The sequence below is a fragment of the Heterocephalus glaber genome, unplaced genomic scaffold (assembly GCF_053883595.1).
Source record: "Heterocephalus glaber isolate CG9 unplaced genomic scaffold, H.glaber_assembly_v1.0 deba00001481, whole genome shotgun sequence".
In the NCBI taxonomy this organism is placed as follows: Eukaryota; Metazoa; Chordata; class Mammalia; order Rodentia; family Bathyergidae; genus Heterocephalus; species Heterocephalus glaber.
In genome coordinates, this window is record NW_028258317.1 from 22,459,041 (window position 1) to 22,484,410 (window position 25,370).

At 38.7% G+C, this 25,370-nt stretch overlaps 1 long non-coding RNA gene across 1 annotated transcript; it reads right to left on the minus strand.

Moving 5' to 3' along the window:
- Positions 1–25,128, minus strand: LOC147825866 (uncharacterized). Its single transcript, XR_015439955.1, has 3 exons — positions 25,006–25,128; positions 12,783–12,823; positions 1–571 (listed from the first exon to the last, which is right to left on the minus strand). It is a non-coding gene; the product is annotated as an uncharacterized LOC147825866 (long non-coding RNA).
- Positions 25,129–25,370: the final 242 nt, after the last annotated feature.

Sequence of the window (25,370 nt, forward strand, 5' to 3'; positions counted from 1 at the left end):
GACCACAATGGGATGCCCATTGTCAATGGATGTGTGATACATGCCCTTCTCCAAGCAGCCACCCTCCCAACACTAGTGGGGATCATTCATTGTAAAGGACATCAATCCTCTTCCTCTCCTATAGTTCAGGGAAACAATAGAGCAGATCATACTGCCCACAACATGGCACAACAATGTCTTCCCCAAAGCCAAAATCAGACGTTAATCATTCCACCCTTAAAACCTAATTATTCTCCTCAAGAAAAGGCCAAATACATAAAAAAGGGTGCTACACTAAGGAATGATTGGCTTCTATATCAGGGATGTCATGTCATACCTGATGACCAAATAATACCTCTCCTTACTGACATACATACTCACTCCACATAGGAACCCAAACCCTCCTACATCTTCTCAGGCCTTTTGTACACCACCCATCCTTAATGACACACACACAGACAATAACACAGGCCTGTCCCATTTGCTCAACCACCACTGCCCAAGGTAGCTTTCAAACACACACCCAAAACTCACCAGTCCAGGGGACAATGACCCAGGGAAGATTGGCAAATTGGTTTCACACATATGCCACCTGTAAAAAAAGTTAAATATATTCTGAGCTTGGTAGATACTTTCACAGGGTGGATAGAGGCCTTTCCCTGCAGGACAGAAGAAGTGGCTGCTGTAGTTCATATGCTCCTAACAGGAATCATTTCTCCATTTGGCCTCCCTCATTCCATTCAATTGGACAATGGACCTGCTTTCATCTCTCAGATCACCCCACAGGTAACAGAGACACTCCATATACAATGGAAACTCCACATCCCCTATTGACCTAAATGATCAGGCAAGGTAAATTGAACCAATGGGTTAATTAAAACTCAACTAACTACTCTCTCCCAGTTCCACCACTCCCATCCCAGAGAAAGTGGATTCAGGGCCTCTGATCCATCTCTCCCAGCCCAGAGGAAGGGGCTTCTGGGCCGCTGTTCCACTGCTCCCAGCCTAGAAGAGGGGCCTTCCAGGTTGCTGATCCACTGCTCCCAGCCCAGAGGAGGTGAGTCATGCAGGCTCTTACAGCACCCTCTCACACCTTGTTGAAATGAGAAGACAAGTAAACAAGTCTCAAAACCAAACTTCCAGATCAACTACAGAAACCACTAAGGGAAATGAGGTAGAACACTCTGATACTAAACTGCCTGGACTCCTGGAACTGGCAACAAAAGAGAATTTGGAAAAAAAGAAATCAGAAATAATTTCTCAGATAACAACAGAGATTGTACTAGTAGTGCAAGACATGATTAATAAATCCAGAGAGGACACAGATTAAAACAATAGAGGAGCTGAGGAACATGATGGAATCCCAACATAGGAAACAAATGGAATCCATAAAAAAGACACAAACAGGCATCCAGAAAATTTAAAACTCTATTGAAAGTCTATGCAACAGAATGAGACAATGTGAGGACAGAATTTGAGATATAGAAGATAAAATTGCACTTAGTGACAAGGAAATGAAAATTTCTTTAAAATTGTAAGGGACCACAGAAAATCAATCCAGCAGCTGCTAGACAATGCAAAGAAGAATAACATAAGACTGATCAGAGTCAAGAAAGAAATAGGAGAGAGCGCAGATGACATAAAAAAAAAAAACTGTTCACAAAAGTGATGGCAGAAAATTCCCAATCAGGAGAAAAGAACTTGACATACAGGTAAGTGAGGAATATAGGACTCCAACTAGACTTGATCAAAAGAAATCTACACAGAGGCATGTAATTGCTAAGATTCCAGAAACCCAACAGAAGAACAAAGTTCTTCAAGCAGTTAGAGAAAAGAAACAAATCACATACAAAGGAAATTCCATCAGGATCACAGCAGGCTTCTCAACTCAAAAACTCAAGGCAAGAAGAGGTTGGAGTAATGTATACCAAGCCCTAAAGGAAAACAGCCTCCAACCAAGACTGATGTACCCTGCAAAAGAATTTTTCAAAATTGTTGGATATATAGAATACTTTCATGACAATGAGCACCTTAGGAACTTCATGAATACCAAACCAGCACTCCAAAAACTTTCAGACAATATCCTAGTAACAGACAATGAGGATCACAACCCCAGCAAGCACAGCAGAATGAACCCATCGGGTATGCAAGAAGTAGAATGCAAAGGGGGAGAATCCAACAAAAAGAAAAAGACATAACAATGATAAATGAATATGTATCAGTTGTAACCATCAATGTTAATGGTCTCAACTCACCAATAAAAAGAAATAGACTGGTAGAATGGGTCAAGAAGCAAAATCCTACAATATGCTGCATACAAGAAACACACTTAATTCAAAATGAAATTCATACACTGAAAGTTAAAGGCTGGAAAACAATACTCCATGTGATGGGAACCCCCCCAAAAAAGCAGGAGTAGCTATCTTCTTTGAAGATCAAGTAGATTTCAAACCAACACTCATTAAGAGAGACAAAGAAGGACACTACATATTTGTAAAGGGAACAATACAATGGGAAGAGATGACAATCATAAATATGTACCGAACAGTAGTGTGCACAACTGTATAAAACAAAAACTAACAGACATGAAAAGTCATATATGCACAAATACAATTGTAATAGGGGACCTCAACACCCCACTATCACAAAGAGATAGATCAACTAGACAAAAAGAAAGTAATGAAATACTAGAACTCAATCAAACTCTTGAACAAATGAATTTAACAGATGTTTACAAAGTGTCCCACCCCAGAAAATCAGAATACAGACTCTTTTCAGCTGCACACAGGATGTTCTCCAAAATAGACCACATACTTGCTCATAGAATATGTTTAAGTAGATCCAAAGGAACAGAAGTTATCCCCTGTATATTATCAGACAATAGTGCAATGAAATTGGAGATCCATAGCAAAGGAAATGACAAAAATTTCATAAAAACATAGAAATTGAACAATACACTTCTGAATAACCAATGAGTCACTGAGGAAATTAAAGAAGAAATCAGACAGTTCCTTCAATTAAACGACAATGACAATAAAACATGAAAATCTATGGAACACAATGAAAGCAGTCTTATGAGGGAAATTGATAGCAGTGAATTCACATACTAGGAAAACAGAGGGAGTGCAATTAAACAACCTGATGTTGAACCTCAAGCTTCTAGAAAAAGAAGAGCAGGACAACCCCAAAGCTCATACAAGGGAGGAAATTATAAAGATCAGAGGAGAAATTAATTCAATAGAGACTAAGAGAATGATACAAAAAATTAGTAAGGCCAAGAGTTGGTTCTTCAAAAGAATAAACAAAATTTACAAACCCTTAGCCAAACTTATCAGAAAAAGGAAAGAAAAAGCCCAAATCCATGCAATTAGGAATGAAAAGGGTGAAATTACGACAGACCCAGCAGAAAAACAGAGGATTATCAGTACCTACTTCTAGAACATATATGCCAATAAGATCAAAAACACAGAAGAAATGGACAGATTCCTAGATACATATGAATTACCAAAGTTGAATGAAGAAGACATAAAAATACTAAACAACCCAATATCAACAAATGAAATTGAAAATGTAATTAAAAACTTACCAACTAAGAAAAGCCCAGGTCCTGACAGCTTCACCACTTAAATCTACAAGACATTTAGAGAGGAACTGCTGCCACTACTGTTTAAACTCTTCAATGAAATTGAAAGGGAAACAACACTCCAGAATTAATTCCTGGAAGCAAGCATCACTTTGATCCCCAAAGCAGAGAAAGACCCTACCAAAAAAAGAGAACTATAGGCCAATCTCACTAATGATCATAGATGCAAAAATCCTTACTAAGATACTGGCAAATAGAATGCAGAAGATCATCAAGAAGATCATACACCCTGATCAAGTGGGATTCATCCTAGGGATGCAGGGATGGTTCAATATTCGAAAATCAATCACTGTAATACACTATATCAGTGAAGCCAAGAACAAAAACTATATGATTATCTCCATAGATGCAGAAAAATCATTTGACAAAATTCAACATGCACTTATAAGCAAAACCCTACAAAAAGTTGGAATAGATGGTCTCTACCTCAAACTGATAGAAGCCATCTATGAAAAACCAACAGCCAATATCATACTAAATGGTCAAAAACTGAAAACCTTCACACTAAAATCAGGAACAAGACAAGGATGTCCACTATCACCACTCCTTTTCAATGTAGTTTTTAAAACATTAACCATAGCAATTAGAGAAGAGAAAGAAATAAAAGGAGTAAAGACAGGAAATGAAGAAGTCAAATTGTCATTATTTGCAGATGACCTGATACTCTATATAGAAGACCCTAAGAACTCCACCAAAAGTCTTCTAGACTTAATAACCAAATTCAGTCAAGTAGCTGGTTACAAGGTCAACACACAAAAATCAATAGCTTTTCTCTACGTGAACAACAGACTCACTGAGGGAGAAATAGAGGCAAACAATTTATTTCACAATAGTATCCAAAAAACTGAAATACTTCGCAATCAACCTAACAAAAGAAATCAAAGACCTCTTCTCTGAAAACTAGCACTTTGAAAAGAGATTGAAGATGATTTAAGAAAATGGGAAGACATCCCTTACTCCTGGGTGGGAAGGATTAACATAGTGAAAATGTCCATACTTCCAAAACTACTATATAGATTCAATGCAACCCCAATTGAAATCCCAGCAGCATACTTCATGGGACTTGAAAAAAAATCCAAGAATTCATTTGGAACAAGAAGAGACCCAGAATAGCAAAAGCAATTCTAGGTAACAGAGACAAGGCAGGGGGTATCACAATCCCCAACTTGAAATTGTACTGAGATAAAACTGCATGGTATGGCAAAGAAACAGACCTGAGGACCAGTGGAACAGATTAGAAGGTGCCAAAACAACTCCAGACACACTCAGTCGTCTTATCTTCGATAAAGGAGCCAAACACCCTAACTGGAGGAAAGATAGCCTCTTTAATAAATGGTCCCGGAAAAATGGGGTTTCAACTTGACAAAGATTAAAACTAGACCTATTATCTCTTGCAATGCACTAAACTAAAATCAAAATGGATTAAAGATCTAAATATTAAAATGAAAATCCTGAACCAGCTGGAACAGAGGTTAGGTAGAACTCTTGAACACATTGTCATAGGAAAAGATTTTATGAACAGAACCTCAGTTGCCCATGAACTAACACATTCAATCAACAAGTGGGACCTCATCTTATTAAAAAGCTTCTCCACAGCAAGAGAAACCACTAGCAGTATGAAGAGACAACACACAATATGGGAAAAAGTCTTTACTTGCTATTCCTCAGACAAAAGCCTACTATTTTGAATCGATAAAGAATTTGAAGAGATCAGATCTCCCAAATTTAAAGACCCAATCCAAAAATGGGCATCTGAAATGAACAAACATTTCTCAGAAAAAGGAGTTGAAATAGTAAATAAATACAGGAAAAAATGTCCAATATCACTGGTCATTCGAGAGATGGAAATGAAAGCAATGCTGAAATTCCACCTCACTCCAGAAAGAATGGCTGTTTTCATGAAATCAATCAATAACAAATGCTGATGGGGCTGTGGGAAAAGAGGAACCTTGCTCCACTCCTGGTGAGAATGTAGACTTGTGCAACCGCTGTGGAAATCAGTATGGAGATACCTCAAAGAACTAGGACTGGAGGTCCCATTTGACCCTGCTATTCCCCTGCTGGGTATCTTCCCCAAAGAATTAAAAGAATCATACCACAGTGATATATGTGCACCCATGTTCATAGCAGCACAATTTGTAATAGCTAAAACTTGGAAGCAGCCCAATTGCCCACCAACTGGAGGAGACTGAATAAAGAAAATCTGTTTTTTTAATAAAATGGAGTACTATCCAGCCATAAAAAATGAGAAATTTGAGACATTTATTACTAAATGGATGCACATTTAGGTGATACACTTAAGTGAAATAAATAGGACACATGTGTTTGAATACCTTATAGTTTCTCTAGAGTGAGAAACTGAAAGTGTAATTAAGGACTAAAAGGTATAATGGATAATGTGAAATAGGAAGAAAAGGGGCAAAGGGGAAGGGGAAGTGGGAGGGGTAGGGAAAAGGAAAGAAGGGAATGGAATTAATATGAGAAAATGGAAAAATGGAAACCAAGTCTTTGTAAATGGGGAGGGATAGAGTGGTTGAAGAGAGGCCAGGGGAATTGGGAAAAATATGAACCAAAAGAGATTATGCAAAGGTGCAAATTTCCAATGATGAATATCATTATATTGTATACCTAAAATGTACCAATGATTGAAATGAATAATTGATAATGAAAAAAGAAGAAAAGGTCCAAAGGGTTAGTGGAAGTGTTAGTGGTAGGGGAAAGGAAAGAAGGGAAAGGAAATATTATGAGAAATGGAAAAAATAGAAACAAAATCTTTGTAAATAGGGCAGTGTGGGAGAGTGAAGGGAGTGCAGGGAATGGGGAAAAACTAAGAACCAAGATACATCATGTAAAGGTACAAGTTCCCAATGAGAAATGTAAATGTATTGTATACTCAAAATGTATCAATAAAATAATTTAAAAAATAAAATAAAACTCCACTAACTAAACTCTCTATAGAGCTCAAACAAAATTGAGTTACCTTCCTCCCTTTAGCTCTCATGCAGCTTCACTTGATACCCTGAAAACCATTAAATTTAAGTCCCTTTGAGTTGATGTATGGCAACCTCTCCTGTTTTCTAACTTACCAGACCCATCACTAGCACTTGCTAATTATATCCCAACACTCAATTACACTTGTCATCTCCTTCAAACCCTGGCTAATCAAGTTCTCCCCTTTCCAGACTCATCAGGCATTCCACTTTCTCCTCTTTCTCCAGGTGACCAAGTATATCTCACAACCCTGTCCCCAAGACCCCTCCAACCATGTTTGGAGGGACCTTTCACTGTTTCATTAATAACTCCTATCACAGTAAAACTCCAGGAAAGGTTCCCCTGGCTCCATCTTTCCAGGATAAAAAAGGCTCCTCCAGATTTCCAGATTAAGCAGCCTGAACAGCAACCCAACACTGCCAGATACTCCTCCACTCTCACAGGACCTACTAAGCTCAGATTATTCTGTGCTCTCTCTCAGATTCCTGAGGAAGGTTAACCTCTCTCTCTCTCTCTTTCTCTCTCTCTCATCAACATTTCTAACCTTATCAGCTCAAAATCCAATTGACCTTCCTACGTACTACAGATGTATGTCCTCTTACAGCAGCAGTTTCGGGCCTTCCTCGAGTGTGCTCTTCAAGACTTCCCTTGGTGCTGCCCACAGGATGACATCCCTGAGACAATCCTCCAGTGGGTAACAGACCTCTGGTTGCAGGGAGCACTAGCTGATTTTTCATGATTTGAGATAGAGCTCTTTTCTTTTCTCCTCATTTGCTGTTTGTATACAACCCCTCATCTGCCTCAAGACATTCCCCTTTGTTAAGGGCCCCATGGGATATTGCAATTCCATACACACAGGATCACCTACAGATATCCTCAGCCTTCTCTTATTAATTATTTTTGGCCTTCTCTTTGGGATTGGGCTCACTGCCACAGCCCTGAGATATTGGAAAACTATAGACAAATGTATTCTAAAACTAAAGCAAATGTATTCTGGTGGCAATATATTACCTCATCATTACCCTCATCAGTATTATTGGTTGTCTACAATAATTTGTCAAGGATAACTGACAGCTATTATCAGGGATCCCTAACCAATCCCCCCCCCAAAAAAATTTCCCCTCTACCTCTTTATTCTAGTGACTCTTTGTCACAAGCCCAACTGACTGACCCTTCTCACAAAAGCGTGTTCTCACAGTAAACTATTACCTAATTATCACCCTTCTCAATATTCTTATTTGCCTTCACTAATACACAAAATATTTATTCACTCTTCTCTTCTTCCCTTTGACAAGACTCCTCACCATTCCACCATGCATTATGGGGTCCACATCACAATTCTCCTGAATGCCCTCATTTCCATTCTCCTCCTTCCTCTACATGCAGTTTCTATGGCCCCACCCTTACCTGTCAACCCTACACACATACCCAGTGACCTCCAATTGACTCACTCCTCACTTCCATACTATCTAGATAACATGCTCCAGCTAACCCACTTCCTATTAAATCAATTCAACCCATCACTAACCAGTAACTGTTGGCTCTGTATGTCCCTATCCACTGCTTCTTATACACCCATCCCAGTATCTCCAAAAGTCTGGGCTACAATCAATCTCACCATTCTCACTATAAGATGGGAGGCCCATTACAGTTATTTAGTGAGCAGTCCCTCACTGACTTTCACATCACTGACATGACAAAAAAAAAAACACAAACAGGTTGTGCAGCCCAACTCTTTCAATCTTACATAGCTACCTGTCTCTATATGAGAGTAAGGAAAAGCCTATACTTGGACTTATAGCTGATAACATCATCTTGAGCTTTTGAGCCCCACTTTGGTTTCAGCATAACTTGTCCATGGGCTCCATGTTGGGACATCTCCCCTCTCAAAAGTGTAATTACACATTACAATTACAGGCTTCACCAGGTCATGCTAAATACAGGGTCACCCAGGATGTTCCCTTTATTCAGCCTGTCCACTTCACTGGTGCTCCAAAACTTATGACACAGGGTCTTCTCAATAAAAATTGGGGGTTTTTCAATGGTTGCTATACACCTTGCATGACTATACATCCCTGGACCCCTTCCAATACAGCCTCTTCCGTCTCAGAATGCCTCCTTCCAACATTTAACCATTCTCCTGAACGGCTTCTGGTCAATACCAGGAGATTCTTCCTCTGGTGGGAAAATAGGACCAGCAATACACAACAAACCTCATGCCAAGGACCTTTTCAACCCTTAATGGGGGCTGTGTTGGCAGGAACACTAGGAATGTGGGAAAAGGAAAATAACACACTCACACATCTTTTCGACATACACAGCCAATTCTGTTTACCCAGTCAAGGCATCTTCTTCCTTTGTGGAACTTCAGCCTACCTGTATCTGCTGACTAACTGGATGGGGACTTGCACGCTAGTTTACCTCAGCCCTAACATCGATATAGCCCCAAACAATCAAACTTTACCAGTGCTAACAAAAACACAGGTCAGACATAGATGAGATATCCAACTAATACCCTTACTCATAGGACTAGGCATCACTGCCACTTTAGGGACAGAGGTAGGGGGCCTATCTACCTCACTAACTAAATTCCAAACTCTCTCTAAAGAGCTAAGTGATAGACTAAAAGAAATAGCTAGATCAATCACAACTATACAAAACCAAATAGATTCCTTAGTGGCTGTCACTCTCAAAAATAGGAGGGGGCTAGATCTCCTCACAGCAGAGAAGGGTGGTATATGTCTTTTCCTAGGAGAGGAATGTTATTTTTATATAAATCAATTGGGTATAGTATAAGAGGCAGCAAAAAAGCTTACTGAAAGGGTCTCAAACTCTGATCAACACATAAACAATTGGGTAAATGAAAATCTCTTTTCCCTAAATAATTGGCTGCCCTGGATCCTTCCTCTGATGGGACCACTAGTTAGCATCTGCCTTATCTTACTCCTCAGACCCTGTCTGTTTTGCTTTTTTCAAAATTTCTTGCAGGAATGCATGAGGGCATTCACCAACCAGACTATCATGGAGCTCCTCATGGTGGGGTACCGCCCACTGAGACAAAAGGAAGAGGCCCCCACTTACCGCGGCCCTCATCAGATCCAGGTCTAGCCCCTATCTTCACCCCCTGTTAGCAGGAAGAAGCTCCAGAAAAAGAGACCTTTGCCCAACTATCATAAAATAAAAGCCTAGAATGATAGGTCTCCCACTACCTCAGTGGATATTATGTATAGTAGCTGCCCTCTTCTTATTGTGCCTTGCACCCTCCCCTATGTAGCATATGTCACGCTAAGATGGTTGCTCCCACCAAAGAAGAAACCTCTCTTCCCAGCATGCTCCTGTTCCTGCCTAGAGAGTAACCTAATACTTGCTCACCTCCTACCAACTGGTGACATCACTGGCTCCTCCATTCCCTAGTCACTACCTCACTCAACCCTGCCTCAGCTCCTACAAACCCCACCCCAGTCACTATAAAAGACACTCCCTGCCTCTGCCATATTGCCTTTGTCTCTCCTTTGTTCAGAGATCTGTTCCCATAATAAAGGCTTGCTGTGGCCTGGTCTGGTCTTGGTTTTCAGTCTTTTTACCTGACAATCAAATCTTCAAAGAAAACCTTTGCATGATCAGTTTTCCCTTTTTTTTTTTTTTTTTTTTTTTTTTGCTAAAATAGGGTAGTTGAAAGATCTATAGACTTTGTACTTATGAGGCATATATATCTGTGTCTGGAGAATACAAAAGTTAATTTGGTTAAGATGAAAAGTAATGTTAATAATGAAGATTACTATATTAAATATAATTAACAATATAACGATGTACACAAAAGTTATCTTACATAAGGAACGTTTTGTAGTTTGATTAAATGAGAATTTTAATTACATAATATTTTATTTATAATTTTAATAAATTTAACAATAATTTGGTTAATGGTAAAAATTTAATTTGTGTCTTTTGTTAATTTGTATATGTCTAAACAAACACACATATGTATAGAAGATCAAGTTTATGAACAATACAATATATAAATGAAATATTTATTTTGATTTACTACTAATAGATTTATTCATAAGAAAATTTCTGAATGTCTTATAGTTATATATGCCTGGACAATATACAAAAAGAATAAAATTCGTTTTTGAATGTTGGCTAAAATATGATCACATTGTTCTCTCCTCAGACCAAAGAAACCCCAAAATTTCCTATAATTTAAAAAAAACTAAAAGTTCCTCATAATAATTGTCCTTATTACTGAATAATTTTTTCCTTTGAAAATTTATACCTCTTATTTTCTGCAAATTAAAATTTTTTTTCTTTCCCTTATTCAGGCGCAAATGGAGTAGAGCTATTAATATGTGCTTTATTTATATCTGTATTTTCCTGGAATGTCTCAGGTACCACAAAGATTTTTTTCCATTTCCTTTTAAAAATGAGAATTAAAAATGATTAACAATTGCATGAAGCTCACTTAATATTCTCTAAATTTTAATAAACTCATTATTATTGAGAGAATTGTTTAGCAAATACTGGAAGCTTTTCATTGTAGATTTATTATTCCTGAGTAGCCTTTTCAGTTTTAAAAGAATACAAATATATTAAATTTCAAAGTTTAGGAAGTTTGCTGTTTCCAATTGATTTTTGTTTCCAGATTTCAGCACACTTGTTAATCAGTTATGAAAATTGTCAATTGATGATAAACCAATTTATGGTATGTAGTACATGATTTTATTGATTTTTCTTATAAATCTGACAGACTTGGAGATTTGTCAGTGCTCTGTTTCCCCTCAAGACTTGCTAATGTCTATGTCCTTACAAAATAATTTAATATCATTTTTAAATGGGGATTCTCATTGTTCTATAAAATTTAAAGGTGCTCTTGATGATGGGACACCACACATTGACACTTGGAGAGATGAAAAGAAGAATTTGTTTTGCTACATATTTCTCAAAAGATTAAAGGGCTACCAGGCACAGCACATAAGACTGCACCTAGGGACAGAATAACAGCAAACTGGAGCTGTAGGAAGAATCTTATGTACTGTAAGTGGACTGAGGTTAAGTTAGTTTCCAAGGGCTCCTCATGGATTTACTTGAATAACCTTTGGGCTACTGAACATAGAGACTTACAGACTATCCCTACATCTCTGGTGCCTGTCTTGAGGTAACTAGTTTCATTGTACAGTGGCCTAAAGTGTGAGGGCCTCATAAGTGAAGGGGGTGGGAGAATGAATAAGATTTTAAGAGGAACTGTGTTTCAAAACTGGGTCAAGGCAGCATTAAAAATAGCAATAATACAGTCAATATTACAAGTGACACTTTGATGTACTGACATAAGGTTTAAGCTCAGATTTTTGGTATCTGGGTGACTTTAATAAAAATAATAATAATTTTAGAAAAAGACTTTTCTTAAACTACATGAAAGTATTTTATTATGAGAATGCATAGAAAGAAAACAAGTGCAAATATACATATGTCATATATATAAAACTTTTAAACTTTATAAAAGTGTGAGTTACACATTACCTTAGTGTATTTCTTGGATCAATATAGTAGGGTCAGCAAGTAAGATGTTAGCAGTATGAAATGATAGTTTAGTAAGCTAAATAAGTTGTGATAATTATCATAGAGACCTATAAATGGAGTTCACAGTGGAAGGAGTGGAAATAGTTAAAGGCTCTGGGGAGTGGGTGATTTTCTCCTTAAGAGGTTGCATCTTGAGGAACGTAATAATTTCTACTAATTTTTGGAATGACACAAGTATAATTAGCTTGCCATATTTCTCTTAAGGCATGGGAATGTTCATTTTGGTGAAAAGCAAGTACACTGGGATCACAGGCTAAATAAACAAAGAGCTCACATGTAGTCAGTTACTTAATATCAGAGGAAGAAAAGCAATGAGTATCCCATGAACAGTGGAGGAATGGCCCAGTGTTTTACTGAGGTGGTAGCCTTAGTGTCTGGAGTAATCTCTGGAGGAGGGGCAAGTAGTCTCTTGTCCAGGGACAGTAATGAGCTCCTAGACCACAGTGATAATTATCTGGGACATAGACCTGGAGTACCCTTCCCAAAAGAACACTTTGGGTTAATGTGAGTTTATGGTATCAAAACAAGAATGAGCAGTTGATAGAAGTAAAGACAATAAGGGCAGGGGATTTAGCTCAGTGGTTCTGGTGCCTACCTTATAAGCTCAAGGTCCCAAGTTCCACAGATCCTGATCCCCTGTACCAAAAAAAAAAGAAGTAAAGACAATGGAAGGCCTGGGAGATTCATATGCAAATATCATTTAAATCAAGTTTTTTGTCATTGTTTTTGAAGTGGTGTTTGTGTGTGTGTGTGTGTGTGTGCAGTTATAAAAAGAGATATTGTACCTGACATCTTTTTGTAATTGAACTGTAGCCAAAGAACACTTACAACACAATTTATACCTAATTAAAAGCAGCTGTTTTTAAATTGTGGTAATAATCCAAGACTTTCCCCATGTGAATGATGAGGGATTCTGTTGTAAATAGTTTTAAAATCACAAGACCTGATTTTTGTGCATGATATTCATGAGATGGTAGGTTTTCTGTCAATTAAAATATCTGTGGCTAAGATGAGAGTTCCAGCAACACCCAATATGCAGACATTCCAGTTTAGCCAATTAGTATAATTGCCCCTAAGGCTAAGTTGTAAATTTGTTTGATGATAGATAGGCTATCAATATTCTTGGGTGGTGGTACTTGTATAAACCAAACTTGATGATTCACTGATCTCAGCATTTGTCATGGTTGAAATAGCGCCTTGGGAGATTTGAACAAATGAATCATAATCAATATAAGCATTCATAACAATAGTAGGAAAGCCAACAGTTAACAGAGTGGTGAAAACCACTACTTAACAGATTTTTATTGCCTATTGATTTTCCTCAAGAGCATACTATTACTCAAGAGTATTGATTCCATTATTATCTCTAAATATGATTTTTATTTACTATGTGAGGTATTCTCTATCCATATTTGGTCTTTCTGAGGAAATTGTCCTGAAGTATTAATTTAATTTTCTGAAGGGAATCAGAGGGAGAACCCTGCTTATAATATGAATATTGCAGGAAGATTTTTGGATGGTGGAATTTTATGTTCAAATGGGTTTTATGTCATATAGGCAGATCCTACCTGTGTGGAGGATAGTCTATGATAAATAAGTTTCAGCTAGAAACCTAATGTTCAGCCATTGTGGAATGGAACTAGGATGCAAAGTTTATAAATTAGTGTGAGAGATTACTAAGGGCTCATATATAAAATGTATCTTTATGAGACATACCTGCTTTGAAATAGAAAAATATAGGAAGTATTTTTTTTATGTGAGCTATGAACCATCCAAGGACTATTAAATATAACAAATGAAGGCCTATAGCAAAATATATTAACTTAAAGAGCTATTTGTCACTTTTTAACTTAAGAATTTTTTGAGAAGTCCATCAGGCCTCTCAATTAAATTTGTGGTCAAGAACCTATAGGGAAGATAACAGTTTTATTGGATGGCTTTGGAAGAGCCCAGACTTGCATATTTTGAGAAGTGAAATGATTACTTTGGTTTCTAACAGTAATGACTGTAACTCCAAAGAGGATAACCACTGTTCTGGTGAGGCCTTGTATGGTCTTAGTGCATAGAGACAGTGTGATCTTCATTTACTTCTTGAAGATCTGTGAGGCAAGAGATTTCTAAACCCTTATTAACCTGAGTCAACTATTAGGCAGCAGAATAAGAGTTTGTAAAAAGATAAAATGTGGTCTTTTGATGACCAGAGTTAAAAAGACTACACAACTTTACATTTGTTCAATTGTGCTGATACTTGGGTTTGTACCTTTATTGAAAGCAGCAATACTTCACCATTCAGCTCCACCACTTCTGAGAGTGTCAATGGTTTCCATATTTGTTCCACAATTGTTTTCACATTGTTATTCACTTAGCCTCAGGGGACAGATGATCTTTCTCAGCACCACAACATTCTGGCAAGGGACTGAGAACAAGGGAGACCACCATCTCCTAAAGATGATATATGCCAGGAAAAAAAGATTTGATTCCATCCATAACAAGGATGCCTCAGTAGCCATGCTGAGTTTTGTGACATGCTACTTTCATGACTTCTGACACAATGAATATCTGCACATGGAGAGCGACATGTTCAGTATCTGTAGAGTCTCTATTTTTTAGAGACTTTAGTTCATGACCAGCAATTTTTGCTCTAATATGGCCCAAAACGCTGTCATATCAGATGTTCATGGGATACTCTTTACTTCATTGTCAGTTCAGAAGCTCTGGGAAGCAAGACAGAAGGATATGAAACACTCCACAATGAAATGAATCTCTGAGGGAATTAACCCCTATTGATTTTAATTTAGACTGATTTCAGAGTCTTTTGTTGGATAAAGTGCCACTTAGGGTACGCTGATTAGTAAGCAGCAATATCAGTAAGATTAAATAGAATTTATAATAAGGAATATGTTAAATCAGGATCCTGAAAGGACTAAAAGATGTTGAATTTATATGTACTTATGAATGTTTAAAGGAGGATGACATCACCAGTGTAATATTCACACCCATGCTCCTAGAGAAAGGTGAAAATTTTGTCTGTAAAGTCTGTGTCTTAGCAAAGCTGTTGAGTTACTCCATGAGTAGCCTAGAAAAGTTGTAACTGTGTCCCTTTGAAGATTACAGTAACCTACAGTTATTGAGATAGGCACCAAGCAGAATATATTAGTTAATTTTATGCCAATTGCTGATTGGGTGGAGCTTATAATTTTAATGATATTGCATATTGAGTAGGGAGTCCTTAATTGATGTGATCATAATGTCAAATCCCACTTTAAGGTGCCATTTATGTTTTCAGCATTAAAAACAGGCAAAGAGGGCTATGAAGTGTGGAAATAATGAGTATAGTCATCTACAGATTGGTTAGATCTTATTTTAAAAGTCTAAATCCCTAAAGGCTCTATTTTATTTATGGTGGCCATATTAACCTGGGGATCCATGGGGAAGTGTTTGTCAAGCCAATTTGTGAGTGCAGGGCCAAAGATAGCATAATTATAATTTATTACTCATTGTGTCAGAGTGTCTATGCCCACTACAAGGGCAATGAATACTAAAATAATGGGAGGGCCAGGATGTAGCTCAGCAGTGCAATGCCGACCTGGTAACCATGAGGCCTTGAATTTGATTTCTGGTAAAAAAAAAAAATTAAAATAATGGGAAATTTTGGCAAAAGTGTAATTAAAGTGAGACATACCTATTTTTCTTAGTTTTTCTTCTAAGATTATGTAGGTCAACATGCTGAAATATATTGAGGTTCCCAGGTATAATTGTAATTTGATTAAGTCAAAGAACTTTTGCCAATAAGTGTATTAAGTAAAATTTTAATTTCCAGTCAGAACACATGATGAAGTCTGTCAGTTTAATTGCCTATCAATCTACCTATATGTTGTAGTTTAGATATAGAATGTCCCCCAAAGCCTCATGTCCTCAGAGGTGGAGCTTCTGGAAAGTGGTTGAATTATGGGGACACTGTACTGCATACACATCAGTAGATTAATCCACTGGTGAGTTTTGGTTAACTATGTTGTTAGAAGAGGCTGGTTACTGGGGAGAGGGGGCATGACCAATCTGGGTACATCTCCCTTTCAGCTCTGCTTCCTCACAATGAGGACATGAGGAGCTTTCTTTCCTTAGACACTTCCACTATGCTCTTCTTACCTTGGAGCCAGCAGACTATGGGTTGGATACTCTAAAAATTGTGAGCCCAAATAAACCTCTCCTGTAAGTTGTGGTTGTGTTGAATATTGTGTCCAGTGACGGGAAAGTGATTACAACACTATGCATGATAATTTCTCTCTATATATCTTGCATTTATTTATTTATTTATTTATTCCTGTTTTGTACTTTCAATCATGTAAAGCTGGAGTTTTCTTGTCCTGTTTCCATGATATCTCATAATGCAGACTTTCTAGGCAGCTATGAGAAAAGGCTGCGGTAGAGTGGAAGTAGGTTTAGTTGCCTGTCTGGTAGCTGTCTTTCCTTCAGAGGTTTCCCAGTTCATTATGCAGGTATTGAAATTTTCAGTTAGAACAATATAGCTGCCTTTACTTGAGGCAGCACAGTTAGCTTCCTTGTACAATGAATGAGACCTTAAACATGTTGATATGTAATGGCACTTACTAAGGCCCAGGTCTGCTGGCCAATGGTTCAGCATTATTTTAACTTCAGTCATTGTTTTGAGGAAGAAAGTAAGCATGCTGAGTGCAGATGCTTGTTTCCTTGTCCTAGAAGACCATTTTGGAAGAAGCATACCCCCATGGGCCAAGGGACCATGAGCATAGCTAGAGAATGCAGGTTCCACAGTTCTACAGCAGCAGAAGGTAAGTTTGTCCTGTATCTCTAACTGAGCAACACTGGCAGAGTTGGTAAGGCCATTCCTCTGAGATGAAGGAGCCCAACCAATACCTTCTTTCACAGGGGTCACCTGAAATATGAAGGCAGACCAAGGTTCTACTCCAAATGAAAGAATAATAAATATGCATGGCAGAGAAGTGACAGTCTCATGGGATAGACTTCTGCCAAACCCAGGCTGTGGCTGGAAACACTGGAACACCCTAGCCCTATTGCTCTTAGAGGGGCCCCACCTGACCTCCTCTTTATCCCCAGGATGTTAAGTAAATAGCACCATTCTTCTTCAATATTCTACACAAAGGAAATTGGTTATGGGATGTGACATGCACTGGTAAACACAGCAGAAGTCATAAAAGCTAAGACATGGACTGGTGAACAGGTGGCAATTTGGGCCAATGCTGGTTTCAGACTTGTTTGGAACAATTAGTAGGCAAAGAGCTGTCCATCATAAAGCTACCCTAATATCTATTACAACACCCCACTCACAGTGCCAATTGTTTTAATAAAATTTAATGGTTGTTTTGATTGCTAGACACAATGTGGTGATAATAAACACTGTAGATGAAAGTAGAACAAAAAGAAAGGCTGACATACAGGAACTGCAGGGGATTGAACTGGGGACTGGCTAACATCAAGCTAGAGCTGAGAGGGCCTGGTGTGCATAGCCTTTGGAATGGAATTTTTTTGATTTCATGGGCTACATTGTTCGAGAATCATGGAAAGAAATATACAGAGACACAGAAGTTGGCTAAAAAAAACAAACCCCTTACTTGCCAGCAAAGGACTGCCAGAAGCTCGTTTGATCAATGTCTGCTCCATTCTTTGTTTTAAAATTTCCTTTTATGTCTTCTTTTAGTGATTACCTCACTCCCAGTGGTCTTAGTAAAATTTCTGTTTCTCTTTTACAACTAGTTCCTGTTAATGGTTAAAGTCACAGACATATAACAAACAGATGGCACTTAAACACATACATTGTAAACTACCCAAATATTTCTACTTTGCTTTTCTCCAGGTTAAATGTTATCTACAGCTAGGTTATAGGTCAAAGGTTCAGTTAGCCATCACCTTAAACAATAAGAGTTATGGGAAAAGTAAATCTTAAAGGAATGTATTACTTATTCTACTTCAGCTACCTTAATAACTAACATAGTTCAAATTTTCTCTGTCATTCCTCCCTTTGTCTTCTTTGGGATGGTTCTTCTATCCATAATATGTCATCTAATTTATCTAATGTTTTATTAGCATTATTTGATAATGTTGAGCAGCAGCAATACGCTGAAGGATAAATTTTGAAATCCACTGGACAACACAAGGGCCAAACATCAGCACTAATGTGATAATAAGGAGAAGGCCCCAAAGGGGTCCTATCCATGTTTTCTATTCTTTCCACATGAAATCAATTCCATAAGATGGTTCTCCTGTACCAAATTTATTATCAAAAGTCTTAATTAAATCTCTTAATTTATCCAGTGATTTTTGCATTATACCAGACTTGTTAGCATAATAACAACATTCTTCACTGAGGAATAAACAGGTTTTCCCTTTTTGAGCTGTGAGCAAATCAAGAGCTCATCTGTTCTGCAGCACCACATTGGCTAGAGAATCTACCTGAGTTTCTAGGGCTTGGAGTGCATCTCAAATTTCCTCGAGGTCTTTTCTAATCTCTTGTCCTAATGACATATACTGGTTTTGCCCTAGGCCAATGGCTGTCCCCCACAAAATGAGACTGCCAATGTTTGCCAGTCTGGTTAGGATAGGTAGCACCATCAGGTCTCTCTTTGTTTGAATTGTTTGCACTGGGGAAGTGATTTGTAAAGGCACTTTTTCTATGGCTGCCAGGGTGTAAACAGATAAATTTGGGATTAGAATCCCCAGAGTACACTTTGTGGTAATTTTCCTGAGATCAACTTGTACATTCCATCTCCACAGATGAAAAGGTCCCATTAGGCGCTGTATAGTTTTTTTTCTCATTCAACAAGACTAAGTTGGTTCAGGTTTCATTATTTTCCTCATTACTCCTATTCTGTCCTAGGAAACATGTCCCATTTCCAACTGTCCTAGTTGGGTATCTAAAAAGTGAGTGCATAGCTGTTCTGGTGACGTTAAGGGTTGGGTTTGTGTATATTCCTATTGCTTCATAATTTATCAAATTTAAGGGGGAACATAACCAGCAATCTGATGCCAGCTCCTCATTTACTTGCATCAGCAATTAGATTTATCATATCTATTCCAGTATAGTTCTGAGAGTGCCCTTTCAGCATAGCTTGGATTTCTTGAAGGGCAGGGGTCTTTTCTATCTCAGGGGGAGCAGTTTGCCACACTTTTTTGATTTGTAATGTCCATCACTTTATTTTTTGAGGTCCATGTTTGGCAGTGGACTGATACCTTATATAAACCTGAAATAATTTTCCTTGCAATCATGTGGGATTCCATGAGTCTGGCACATACATGGATATAGGATTACATTGACCTCATTCACACTTATCACAATTGCCAGCAACACGTCCAGCAATCGAGTTGTTCAGCCAAACCCTTGTTTTTCCTTTACAGTATGACTTTTCAACTGAGTATCCCCCACAATCAGAAGCTACCCCAGGCCCCCCGTAATATTCTCTTGGGCAAGCATCAAAGAATAGAGTGAATGGATAGTCCTCTGGTTCCCATTTTACCATTTTGAAAGTTACAAAATGTTCATCACTAGGCTTAAACACCTGTAGTTTGAAAACAAAGAAACTCAGAGCAGTAGTGATCTGGCATAGCACAGGAGTCCATGCTGCCTTTCCCGGCACTCCCATTCTTCATCTGTGTGTTGACTCACCAGACTCCAGAGTGGTGAGAGCTGGGCTTTGAGTGTGTGGTCTCTTGGCTTTCAGCATCAGCTTAATTGTTACCTTGTGTAATGAAGTCTTTGCCTTTCTGATGTCCTGAACAATGTATTACTGTGACTTTGCTAGGTTCCCACAACATCTCTAGCAACTGTACAATTTCCTGTCTAGTCTTGATTTGCTTCCCTCCTGCTGTGAAAAGACCTAGCTCCAGTGAATCATGCCACAGAGCAAATGCATAGTGAGAGTCTGTATATATTATTTACCTTTTTACACTTTGCCCATTGGAGTGCCTGTATGAGTGCCCAGAACCTGGCCCATTGTGCTGACCAGCCAAAAGGAAGGGGCCCTGGCTAGGATCACCCTATCCTTTGTGGTTACTGCATATCCAGCATGATGAACCCATCTCCCACGAAGCTGCTCCCATCCATAAACAGAAAGAGGTCAGCATTGGACAAGGGTGCCATTTGCAAGTCAGGGCAGCTGGAAAAGGACTCATTGGTGACACTCAAGCAGTCATGATTGGGAGGGCCTGTCTCCATGGGCAAAACATAACAGGATTTAAAGTTTTTACAGAAATAAACCACAAGTGGGGGTTCTCATAGAGAAGAGCTTGATACTGAGTAACCCAATTATTTGAGAGCCAATGATGCTCCCTTGTGTTCAGCAGTTCTAGGACCACATGTGTAAACTGCACAGTCAGTGCCTGACCTAAAGTCAGCTTTTCTGCTTCTTGGATCAACAGAACTGAAGCTGCTAAGGCCCAAAGACAAGGAGGTCATCCTTTTGTTACTGGATCTAAATTCTTAGACAAATATGCCACCAATTGATTCCATAGGCCTACTTCTTGGGTCAACACTCCAAAGGCCACATGGTTTTTCTCAGTCACATATAGAGTAAAAGGTCGCTTTACATCTAGTATGCCTAGGGCTGGGGCAGCTGTCAAAGTCAATTTTAATTTTTTAAAAGGTGCCTTTTGTTCTACAGTCCAATGCAGATGATTCTCCTCCTGTTTCTTTAGGGCTTCATGAAGGAGTTTAGAGACTTCTGCAAAACCAGAAATCCAAATTCTACAGAATCCTGCTACCCCAAGAAACTTTATCTGCTGTTTCTTTGTTTGGGGTTCAGGGATGGCATTAATAACCTTTCATTTCCTAGGCAATGCATGCCCTGTGTTATTTGAAATCCTAAATATTTAATATGTTGTACACAAATCTGGGCTTTCTTCCATGATACCTTATATCCAGTCTTCTTTAAGGGCAGCAACAACTTTTCTGGTGCCTTCCCAGCATTGCTCTTGGGTTGGGCTACATAATAGCAAGCCATCTACATATTGCAATAGGATGCAGCTATATAGTTATGCGGGGAAGGTGAGCAAGTCCTTGGCTAAGGTGTCCCTGAAAAGCACAGGTGAGTTTTTAAATCCCTGTGGCAATCTAGTCCAAGTAAACTGAGTCTTTTTCCCATCACTTGGGTCTTCCCATTCAAATGCAAAGATGGGTTGACTGAGGGCAGTGATTTAAAGGCAAAAGAAGACATCTTTTAAATCCAAAAAAGTAATCCATTCTGCTTCTGGGGGTCTTAGACCCAACAAAGTATAGGGGTTAGGGACCACTGGGAGCAGCGTTACTGTTTTGTCATTTACAGCCTGTAGATCTTGCACTGGCCTATAGTCTCCATTGGGTTTCCGAACAGGTGGCAAAGGGGTGTTCCAAGGTGACTTACATTCTCTAATAAGTCCAAATTTCTTTAATCTCATGACATGGGGTTTAATTAAAATTCAGGCTTGCCTGGACATAGGATTTTGTTTTACAGCAATGGGGGTTGAATTGTCTTTTCATTCTATAACTATGGGTGGATGATTCTTAGCCAAGCCTGGGGGCGATTCCTCTGCCTATACTCCAGGAAACATAGTTTTTAATTCTTGTGGAGCCTGGTAAACATCATCCACATAGTAACACTGTCATTCATCCTCCCTTTTAGTTGTTACCATCATGATGAGATCTTTTCCAGGGTCTAGACGCAGGGATGCATTTTCCCATTGGGTGAAAGTTATTATAGCTCTCAATTTATATAAAAAATCTCTTCCTAGTAAGGGAATAGGGCACTCTGGCATATATAAAAATTCATGCTTTATTTTATGTCCTCCAATTTCACATGTCCTTTCATAGCAAATCTGGTGCTTTTCTGAAATTCCAGTGACACCAATCACTTGGATGTGCTCTCCACTCAGAGGGGCAACTGGAGCTGTTACTACTGAATGTTCTGCACCACTATCCACCATTAAGGACATATTTTGGCCCCTATCTTTATATCAACCATGGGCTCATGGGGGCCTAGCACATTGAGCCGGGTCTGTGTCAGTCACTGTACTCCATCACAGGCAACAAGGTGCCAGTATCCTTCCCTTCCTTTAAGTCCTGTTTTTTCTTTTCTTTGAGCCTTGGGCACTTACTCTTATAATGTCCTTTATCTGAAATATGCACACAGGTCAAACACTAAGTTCTCACACCTAAAACCTTTCTTCTGACTTCCTTGTACTTTTGTTCCTTGTCTGTTTTTCCTTCTCTTTCTTGGCTACCATAGCTACTGTTATATAAGGAGCTCTCCTCTGATCCTGCTCATCTTCATTCCTGGCTCTCTCTCTTTCACTGTCTCTCTAATCACATACACTTTCCTAGTGAATTGCAACAATTGCATTATATTCATGCCTTCCCAAGTCTCCTGCCTTTGGATTTTCCTTCTAATGTCTGGTGCTGACTGGGTTACAAAAGTTGTATTAATTAGCTGATGGTTTTCTGGAAATGCCAAGTCAAATGGTGTGTACATTCTGTAGACCTCACAAAGCCACTCATAAAATTTCTCAGGGCTCTCATTTGGGTCCTGCTGGGTCTCTGACACTTTAACCATATTAGTAGGTCTTTTACTTGCAGCCCACATTCCTGCTAAAAGGGCTGTCCAATAATTTCTCAAGTTTCCCTGTCCTGCTTGGGTATTGGGATCCCAATTGGACCACACATTTACTGGGAATTGCTGTTCATGCCAAGCGTCTGGATTCTGCATATCACCTGGCATTCTAGTAGCATTAATCTTTTTAATTTCCCCTTAAAGTCTCTGCATTTCTTTGGGGGTTAACAAAGTTCTACAAAGTTTTCTACAGTCCTCCCAATTAGGACAACGGGTAGCAAAGATGGAATCAAATAATTGAAGCATTTTAGAGGGGTCTTGGCAGAGAATAAATGACTTTTTTTTCTCTGGACCTAGCCTCCTTTTGTCCTTTTTTAAGTCAAATCTCAAATACTGCATCTTGGTCTGACATATCTGTGCCATTTCCCAACAGGTTTTTCTAACTCACTATAAAGGAGGAGGTCATATTGTAACCATTTGGCTCTTAAGCTCTTTGAAAATGACTGATGTACACATATTAGTAACATATTTGGAATTTAACCCTTTGATGACAACCAATGTAAACATATTTAAACTTTTCATAACAAACTTGAAACCAACAAACAAACATACATATTTTCTTGATAAATCACTTTTGCATATCTTTTGACATTCCTAAACCTTCTGGTCTTGTATATTTCTTTTATCTTTCTAACAAGACAAACATACAAAATTTCTTATATCAAAATTGCATCTCTTTTACTTATAGCTTTTTAATATTTTTTAATCTCACTTACTATAGACCTTTTGTTACAAACTTGTCTTTAGCTGTTAAAATTTTAAAGTGTCCTTTCTTTGATCTCAGATTGTTACACTTTAAATTTGATTGGCTGACAATAGAAACATAGTGACCTTGAGGGGTTTTTTATCAACAAAGTACAGAAAAGAGCAAGTTAACCCTATAATTACAATTGAAAAATTTTCAATGTACAAGAAATATTTTAGGCATACCAATTAAACATCAATTCAAACTGAAACAAAATACATTTATCAATTAGATAAAATTTGTAACTTGATTTCACTTATAAAATTTCTCACTTTCTCTGTCTTTGTTTTATGCCCTTCAGAGCTTTCTTAGCTGTTTTCAATCCATTACTTATTTTTTCTTTTCAATTCTTTTTTTCCAACTTGAGTTCAAGCCCTATTCAATCCTGAGTCTGACCACAGCATTCACCCTCTGGTCCACTAAAGTCAAGCAGTTCTCAGGCTTTTGTCCCCACCTCCTCCTCATCTGTGAATTTAGCAACACAAAAGGAGGGGGCAAGTCAAAATTCTTTGGGTCTAGATCTGAAAGGACCGGTTTCTTTCCAGCATCTTCCTCTTTCTGATGGAGGACCAGGATATTGTTTTTTCTTCCAGGGCACACATATGAAGCCAAGGAGGCATTCTGTGGCACAATTTGAGACATAAATCAATATAGGAAAAATTGATCTGGATGTTCCCATCCAGGGGTGGTGACTGTTAGCAGATGGACCAGATGAGACTTTTGGGGGTTTCATCTTAGTACCATAATTTCTAGTGAAACATTTTTAAAAAATTCTTAAGCATGCATTTCAAAACAGTAGGATGAGATATTTCTGTCCCCAATTGCCCGATCAGAGTGTTGGTGTGTGTATGGGTACCCTTGTACAGAGATGCAAGACAAACAAAGGTGGGGGATCACTCTCTAATCTGCCTGGCTGTGGGCCTCTTGGCCACTTTAAGGTCTGTTCAGGCTAAGGTGAGCTGTCGCTTAAGCTCACCATTGTGCCTTTCTTAAACATGACCACACAAGTTCCACAACAGACCCCACACAAATTCCATGCCTCAGGGAGGACTCCTTCAGCAGTGAAAGCACCTCCTCCCTTTGTCTTGTTCAGCAGCTAGTTCCACTCACTCTCCAATCCAGAACTCTTTCACTCACACATTTATTCAGAAGTTGTCAAATTCCTTCCTGGTGACCCCCTAACCATAACCAAAACAAATGAAAGAAGCTACCTCCCCAAATGGCAAAGCACAAGAGGTAATTTGGGCCCCTGCATTAATTTTCCCCAAAATTCACAAAGTGAACCAAAACAAATGGGAGGAGCTATCTTCCTAAATGGCAAAGCACAAGGGGTGATCAGGCCCCTGAGCTGTATTTGCCCAAAGTTACAAAATACAAATTCACAAAGTGAAACCAAAGCAAAACCAAAAGTTAACAACTAGGGGTTTCCTGTGGTTTCTCACCCAGCAAAGGAAAGAGACAGATGAGACACCAACAGCAGCAGCCTTCCTTCTGTCATCTTCTGTCTCAGGTTCGGGCGATCTGCAACCTGTGAGTGGATCTCTGTGTCCTGTTGGGGAGCCTAGAAAATTAGTCCCAGGGGCACACCTTTCCTCTCCAGGAGACAGAGAGCTGCTCCCTCTGGTGGAATTCGGGCTGATGCCCAAAAGGGCCGCTTCTTTCCTGATTCCCGGTCAGGGAACCAAATGTTCTTGAATCGCGGAAAGAAATGTACAGAGACACAGAAGTTGGGTAAAAAAAAAAAAAAAGTCTTTTCTTGCCAGCAAGGCAGGACAGCCAGCAACTCGTCTGATCAATGTCTGCTCCA